This window comes from Salvelinus fontinalis, unplaced genomic scaffold (genome assembly GCF_029448725.1).
Source record: "Salvelinus fontinalis isolate EN_2023a unplaced genomic scaffold, ASM2944872v1 scaffold_1375, whole genome shotgun sequence".
NCBI lineage: Eukaryota > Metazoa > Chordata > Actinopteri > Salmoniformes > Salmonidae > Salvelinus > Salvelinus fontinalis.
Window position 1 is genome coordinate 34,914 of NW_026601584.1, and position 8,775 is coordinate 43,688.

An 8,775-nucleotide genomic window follows, 5' to 3' on the forward strand; every position below is an offset into this window, starting at 1 on the left:
ACCAGAAAAGTTGAGAAGGAAAACAGTGCAGATGAGAAGGATCAGCCAATCGTGAAGAAGAAACATTTCTAAGATTAGAGAAGATATTAGAAAAAGGACTGTGATACTGCAATTGTCAAAACAACCAAAAAGGTTGAGAAGGAAAACAGTGCAGATGAGAAGGATCCGCCAATCGTGAAGAAGAAACATTTCTCAGATTAGAGAAGATATGAGAAAAAAGAGGACTGTGATACTGCAATTGTCAAAACAACCAAAAAGGTTGAGAAGGAAACCAGTGCAGATGAGAAGGATCCGCCAATCGTGAAGAAACATTTCTTCAGGAAACTGGAAGAAATGAAGAATGAAATGCTTGGAAAAATGAGAGAGTTGGAGGAGAGGATGATAAAGATGGATTCGATCCAAGATGACGTAGATGGGACAAGTGAAGAGGAGGACACAAATCCAGGTGCAAAAAAGCAAAGAGTCCAAGTAGATGAATCAGCCACCCAGTCTGGTGGACAGCCTCTACGCTAGAATCCTTGGAAGCCAAGAGGGCAGGGCTGAAGTCCAGTGCAGTTTTGAAATTGAGTTGGAGCGTTACCTCACAGAGCCTGTCATTGACAGAAAGAGCGGCTTGCCTTTGGAGTGGTGGAAGCAGAATGACGACAGACTTCAATCACTTGCTCCATTGGCAAAGAAGTTTCTGTCCCCCACCTTCCTCGGTCCCAATCGAGTGTTCAGTGAGGTGGGGATTATTTATGATAAGCAGACTGACAGGGGACCAAGCAGACAAGCACTGCTTTCTGCACTACAACCTAAAACTTGAAGGAAAACAGTGCAGATGAGAAGGATCAGCCAATCGTGAAGAAGAAACATTTCTAAGATTAGAGAAGATATTAGAAAAAGGACTGTGATACTGCAATTGTCAAAACAACCAAAAAGGTTGAGAAGGAAAACAGTGCAGATGAGAAGGATCCGCCAATCGTGAAGAAGAAACATTTCTCAGATTAGAGAAGATATGAGAAAAAGAGGACTGTGATACTGCAATTGTCAAAACAACCAAAAAGGTTGAGAAGGAAAACAGTGCAGATGAGAAGGATCCGCCAATCGTGAAGAAGAAACATTTCTCAGATTAGAGAAGATATGAGAAAAAGAGGACTGTGATACTGCAATTGTCAAAACAACCAAAAAGGTTGAGAAGGAAAACAGTGCAGATGAGAAGGATCCGCCAATCGTGAAGAAGAAACATTTCTCAGATTAGAGAAGATATGAGAAAAAAGAGGACTGTGATACTGCAATTGTCAAAACAACCAAAAAGGTTGAGAAGGAAAACAGTGCAGATGAGAAGGATCCGCCAATCGTGAAGAAGAAACATTTCTCAGATTAGAGAAGATATTAGAAAAAGTGAAGAGGACTGTGATACTGCAATTGTCAAAACAACCAAAAAGGTTGAGAAGGAAAACAGTGCAGACGAGAAGGATCAGCTAATCGTGAAGAAGAAACATTTCTCAGATTAGAGAAGATATTAGAAAAAGTGAAGAGGACTGTGATACTGCAATTGTCAAAACAACCAAAAAGGTTGAGAAGGAAAACAATGCAGATGAGAAGGGTCCGCCAATCGTGAAGAAACATTTCTTCAGGAAACTGGAAGAAATGAAGAATGAAATGCTTGGAAAAATGAGAGAGTTGGAGGAGAGGATGATAAAGATGGATTTGATCCAAGATGACGTAGATGGGACAAGTGAAGAGGAGGACACAAATCCAGGTGCAAAAAAAGCAAAGAGTCCAAGTAGATGAATCAGCCACCCAGTCTGGTGGACAGCCTCTACGCTAGAATCCTTGGAAGCCAAGAGGGCAGGGCTGAAGTCCAGTGCAGTTTTGAAATTGAGTTGGAGCGTTACCTCACAGAGCCTGTCATTGACAGAAAAAGCGGCTTGCCTTTGGAGTGGTGGAAGCAGAATGACGACAGACTTCAATCACTTGCTCCATTGGCAAAGAAGTTTCTGTCCCCCACCTTCCTCGGTCCCAATCGAGTGTTCAGTGAGGTGGGGATTATTTATGATAAGCAGACTGACAGGGGACCAAGCAGACAAGCACTGCTTTCTGCACTACAACCTAAAACTTGAAGGAAAACAGTGCAGATGAGAAGGATCAGCCAATCGTGAAGAAGAAACATTTCTCAGATTAGAGAAGATATGAGAAAGAGGACTGTGATACTGCAATTGTCAAAACAACCAGAAAGGTTGAGAAGGAAAACAGTGCAGATGAGAAGGATCAGCCAATCGTGAAGAAGAAACATTTCTAAGATTAGAGAAGATATTAGAAAAAGGACTGTGATACTGCAATTGTCAAAACAACCAAAAAGGTTGAGAAGGAAAACAGTGCAGATGAGAAGGATCCGCCAATCGTGAAGAAGAAACATTTCTCAGATTAGAGAAGATATGAGAAAAAGAGGACTGTGATACTGCAATTGTCAAAACAACCAAAAAGGTTGAGAAGGAAAACAGTGCAGATGAGAAGGATCCGCCAATCGTGAAGAAGAAACATTTCTCAGATTAGAGAAGATATGAGAAAAAAGAGGACTGTGATACTGCAATTGTCAAAACAACCAAAAAGGTTGAGAAGGAAAACAGTGCAGATGAGAAGGATCAGCTAATCGTGAAGAAGAAACATTTCTCAGATTAGAGAAGATATTAGAAAAAGTGAAGAGGACTGTGATACTGCAATTGTCAAAACAACCAAAAAGGTTGAGAAGGAAAACAATGCAGATGAGAAGGGTCCGCCAATCGTGAAGAAACATTTCTTCAGGAAACTGGAAGAAATGAAGAATGAAATGCTTGGAAAAATGAGAGAGTTGGAGGAGAGGATGATAAAGATGGATTTGATCCAAGATGACGTAGATGGGACAAGTGAAGAGGAGGACACAAATCCAGGTGCAAAAAAAGCAAAGAGTCCAAGTAGATGAATCAGCCACCCAGTCTGGTGGACAGCCTCTACGCTAGAATCCTTGGAAGCCAAGAGGGCAGGGCTGAAGTCCAGTGCAGTTTTGAAATTGAGTTGGAGCGTTACCTCACAGAGCCTGTCATTGACAGAAAGAGCGGCTTGCCTTTGGAGTGGTGGAAGCAGAATGACGACAGACTTCAATCACTTGCTCCATTGGCAAAGAAGTTTCTGTCCCCCACCTTCCTCGGTCCCAATCGAGTGTTCAGTGAGGTGGGGATTATTTATGATAAGCAGACTGACAGGGGACCAAGCAGACAAGCACTGCTTTCTGCACTACAACCTAAAACTTGAAGGAAAACAGTGCAGATGAGAAGGATCAGCCAATCGTGAAGAAGAAACATTTCTCAGATTAGAGAAGATATTAGAAAAAGGACTGTGATACTGAAATTGTCAAAACAACCAAAAAGGTTGAGAAGGAAAACAGTGCAGATGAGAAGGATCCGCCAATCGTGAAGAAGAAACATTTCTCAGATTAGAAAAGATATGAGAAAAAGAGGACTGTGATACTGCAATTGTCAAAACAACCAAAAAGGTTAACTGGAAGAAATGAGAGTTGGAGGAGAGGATGACAAAGATGGGTTCGATCCAAGATGGCATGGCGTAGCAGTGTAGACGTGTCTGTTTAGTTCTCTCGCGTACATTTGTATTTTTTCCCTTTATTTCTTGTATATATATATATTTTTTTTTTTTTTTTTTTTTTTATTAATTCTATCTCTTTTCAATTCGATTATACCTTCCGATAAACTACCTCACCCAATGTGATACGGAATCGCTATTATTTTTTAACTTTGGGACACATTCAAGAACCCCCAGTAGCTAACCAGCTAATCAGCTACAAGCTACTTAGCCATTTTTAACCGCTGCTAGCAGCTTTTACCTTCTGCACAGACACCAGCCCTGTTATTAGCCTGGATATTACTCACCGATTTACCAGCATCGGACTGTCTCTCGACAACAACGCCGGATTCCTGCCGTAATCCCTGAGCCACTACTTCTGATCCTCACAGCTAGCCTGCAGCTATCGCAGCTAGCGCCACTGCCACGAAGCTAGCATCAGTTAGCAAACACAATTCTACAATCACAACCTCTCTTTCACCATCGCCATCCGGCTTGGATTCTCTGCCATCCGCTGTGCCCTCAACCGGCCTCCGTCTGAGCAGAACCCCTCCGTCTGAGCAGACCACCCCCCCCCCCCCCGGGCTACTAACTTTAAACACCGCGTGCTAGCTTAGTGGCGGCTTCCCTGCTCCATCTACAGCTGCCCCCTGGACACTATGATCACTTGGCTACATAGCTGATGCCTGCCGGACTGTCCATTAATTCACGGTACTCCATTCTGTTTATTTGTGTTTTATCTGTCGGCTCTGTGTTTTAACTCAGGCTCTGTGTGTAGTTAACCCGACCCTCTCTGCCTAGTCGTCGCCATTTTTACCTGCTGTTGCTGTGTTAGCTGACTAGCTACTGTTATCTCACCTGTTGTTTTAGCTAGCTCTCCCAATCAAGACCTGCAATCACTTTATGCCTTACTGTATGCCTCTCTCAAATATCAATATGCCTTGTATACTGTTGTTCAGGCTAGTTATCATTGTTTTGGTTTGCAATGGACCCCGTAGTTCAACTCTCCGTACCTCTGATACCTCCTTTGTCCCACCTCCCTCACATGCGGTGACCTCACCCATTGAGACCAGCATGTCCAGAGATACAACCTCTCTTATCACCCAGTGCCTGGGCTTGCCTCCGCTGTACCCGTGCCCCACCATACCCCTGTCTGCACATTATGCCCAGAATCTATTCTACCACGGCCATAAATCTGCTCCTTTTATTTCTTGTCCCCAACGCTCTAGGCGACCAGTTTTGATAGCCTTTAGCCGCACCCTCACCCTACTACTCCTCCTCTGTTCCTCGGGTGATGTGGAGGTAAACCCAGGCCCTGCATGTCCCCAGGCACCCTCATTTGTTGACTTCTGTGATCGAAAAAGCCTTGGCCTCATGCATGTCAACATCAGAAGCCTCCTCCCTAAGTTTGTCTTACTCACCGCTTTAGCACACTCTGCCAACCCTGATGTCCTTGCCGTGTCTGAATCCTGGCTTAGGAAGGCCACCAAATATTCGGAGATTTCCATACCCAACTATAACACTTTCCGTCAAGATAGAACTGCCAAAGGGGGAGGAGTTGCAATCTACTGCAGAGATAGCCTGCAAAGTTCTGTCATACTTTCCAGGTCTATGCCCAAACAGTTCGAACTTCTAATTTTAAAAATTAATCTCTCTAGAAATAAGTCTCTCACTGTTGCCGCATGCTACCGACCCCCCTCAGCTCCCAGCTGTGCCCTGGACACCATCTGTGAATTGATCGCTCCCCATCTAGCTTCAGAGTTTGTTCTGTTAGGTGACCTAAACTGGGATCTGCTTAACACCCCGGCAGTCCTACAATCTAAGCTAGATGCCCTCAATCTCACAAATCATCAAGGAACCCACCAGGTACAACCCTAAATCCGTAAACATGGGCACCCTAATAGACATTATCCTGACCAACTTGCCCTCCAAATACACCTCTGCTGTCTTCAATCAAGATCTCAGCGATCACTGCCTCATTGCCTGTATCCGCTACGGGTCCGCGGTCAAACGACCACCCCTCATCACTGTCAAACGCTCCCTAAAACACTTCTGCGAGCAGGCCTTTCTAATCGACCTGGCCCGGGTACCCTAGAAGGATATTGACCTCATCCCGTCAGTTGAGGGTGCCTGGTCATTCTTTAAAAGTTACTTCCTCACCATATTAGACAAGCATGCTCCGTTCAAAAAATGCAGAACTAAGAACAGATATAGCCCTTGGTTCACTCCAGAACTGACTGCCCTCGACCAGCACAAAAACATCCTGTGGCGAACTGCAATAGCATCGAAGAGCCCCCGCGATATGCAACTGTTCAGGGAAGTCAGGAACCAATACACGCAGTCAGTCAGGAAAGCAAAGGCCAGCTTTTTCAAGCAGAAATTTGCATCCTGTAGCTCTAACTCCAAAAAGTTCTGGGATACTGTAAAGTCCATGGAGAACAAGAGCACCTCCTCCCAGCTGCTCACTGCACTGAGGCTAGGTAACACGGTCACCACCGATAAATCCGTGATAATCAAAGACTTCAACAAGCATTTCTCAATGGCTGGCCATGCCTTCCTCCTGGCGACTCCAACCTTGACCAACAGCCCCCCCCCCCCCCCGCTGCTACTCGCCCAAGCCTTCCCAGCTTCTCCTTTACCCAAATCCAGATAGCTGATGTTCTGAAAGAGCTGGAAAACCTGGACCCATACAAATCAGCTGGGCTTGACAAACTGGACCCCCTATTTCTGAAACTGTCCGCCGCCATTGTCGCACCCCCTATTACCAGCCTGTTCAACCTCTCCTTCGTATCATCTGAGATCTGAGACCACCTCTACGCAGACGACACCATTCTGTATACTTCTGGCCCTTCCTTGGACACTGTGCTATCTAACCTCCAAACGAGCTTCAATGCCATACAACACTCCTTCCGTGGCCTCCAACTGCTCTTAAACGCTAGTAAAAGCAAATGCATGCTCTTCAACCGTTCGCTGCCTGCACCCGCACGCCCGACTAGCATCACCTCCCTGGACGGTTCCGACCTAGAATATGTAGACATCTATAAATACCTAGGTGTCTGGCTAGACTGCAAACTCTCCTTCCAGACTCATATCAAACATCTCCAATCCAAAATCAAATCTAGAGTCGGCTTTCTATTTCGCAACAAAGCCTCCTTCACTCACGCCGCCAAACTTACCCTAGTAAAACTGACTATCCTACCGATCCTCGACTTCGGCGATGTCATCTACAAAATAGCTTCCAATACTCTACTCAGCAAACTGGATACAGTTCATCACAGTGCCATCCGTTTTGTTACTAAAGCACCTTATACGACCCACCCACTGCGACCTGTATGCCCTAGTCGGCTGGCCCTCGCTACATGTTCGTCGTCAGACCCACTGGCTCCAGGTCATCTACAAGGCAATGCTAGGTAAAGTACCGCCTTATCTCAGTTCACTGGTCACGATGGCTACACCCACCCGTAGCACGCGCTCCAGCAGGTGTATCTCACTATTCATCCCTAAAGCCAAAACCTCATTTGGACGCCTTTCCTTCCAGTTCTCTGCTGCCTGCGACTGGAACGAATTGCAAAAATCTCTGAAGTTGGAGACTTTTATCTCCCTCAACAACTTTAAACATCTGCTATCTGAGCAGCTAACCGATCGCTGCAGCTGTACATAGTCCATCGGTATATAGCCCACCCAATTTACCTACCTCACCCCCCATACTGCTTTAATTTATTTACTTTTCTGCTCTTTTGCACACCAGTATCTCTACTTGCACATGATCATCTGATGATTTATCACTCTAGTGTTAATCTGCTAAATTGTAATTATTCGATTTATTGCCTACTTCCTCATGCCTTTTGCACACATTGTATATAGATTCTATTTTTTTCCCTACTACGTTATTGACTTGTTTATTGTTTACTCCATGTGTAACTCTGTGTTGTTGTCTGTTCACACTGCTATGCTTTATCTTGGCCAGGTTGCAGTTGCAACTAGCCTACCTGGTTAAATAAAGGTGAAATAAAAAAAATATAAAAAAAATGGAAAGACAGAATGCAGAGAAGACCACAATGGAGGAGAAGGAGGAAAGAAAGAGGGTGGAAGACACAGTGAGGATGAAAGAGCTAAAAAAGACAGCCTTGGATGTTTGGGAATTTCACTTTGGAAGTCATAAATGTCCGAAGACTGACGATAGCAAAACTGGGCATAAAAATATGCTTGTTGAGGAGAAGGTAGCTACAAATTACTGTCAGAATGATCAACCAGCAAAAGTCAAAGTTCAAAACGACCTGGCAGGTGATATAGACTGGTCAGAGAGTGACTACAGCGAGATTGAGGAAATAATCGACAGTGACACTGAGGACATTAGTGAAGAAATAAAGGAAACGGATGAGGAGGAGGAGGTTGAAGAAAAGACAGATATTGAGAGTGATGAGAGAACAGGAAGAAATGTGATAAGAAGTGAATGTGATGATAAGAGTGGGAAACCAAACATGAAGAAAGGCATGGTTGACAAAGACAATACGGACAACAACGTTGAGAAAGAGAAAACAACCCAAAGAGAGAGGAGGGTGAGAGAAAAGAGGGTCAAAGCCAAGACACAGAGGTGTCAAATCCAACCAAGAGAAAGAAAAGGATGACCAAAAGGACAAAGGACAGTTAGAGAGTCAGGAGGAGAAGGAGGACAGGATACTTGCTGGAGCAGAGGGAGACTCAGCATCCTCAGGAAGACCAATCGGAAACGTGCAAAGGTAAAAAATACAGTTGTTTGACAGCATATGTAAATTATCACTGATCTGTCATTAAATGTAGCGAACTCCACTGATATCAATGAAAACTTACCTTTTCACACCTTTGTCATCTCTTTCAGATTTTTCCATTTTCGCAGCGGCAATGGTTAAGACTCAGGGCCCAGGCGAGGATCAACTAGCAATTGAAGGAAAGACTAACGACACTCAGACAGACCAGGCAGCAAAGGTCAAAGGTGAACAGGACCTGGACTGGTCAGAGAGTGACTATGATAGTGAGGGAACAATGGATAGTGACAATGAGTACATAGGTAAAGACGAATGGACAAAGTGGAGAGTGGACATTGAGGAAAAGAAAGCGTGTACACAACTCCAACATGATGGAAATTCAGCTGAGAGATGACATAAACCAAGAGAAGAAAAAGCTCCAGCCAGCAAAATG

The 8,775-nt window shown here is 44.5% G+C and overlaps 1 pseudogene; it reads left to right on the plus strand.

Moving 5' to 3' along the window:
- Positions 1–6,651: 6,651 nt before the first annotated feature.
- On the plus strand, positions 6,652–8,724 carry LOC129849148 (uncharacterized; annotated as a pseudogene).
- The last annotated feature ends 51 nt before the right edge of the window (positions 8,725–8,775 follow it).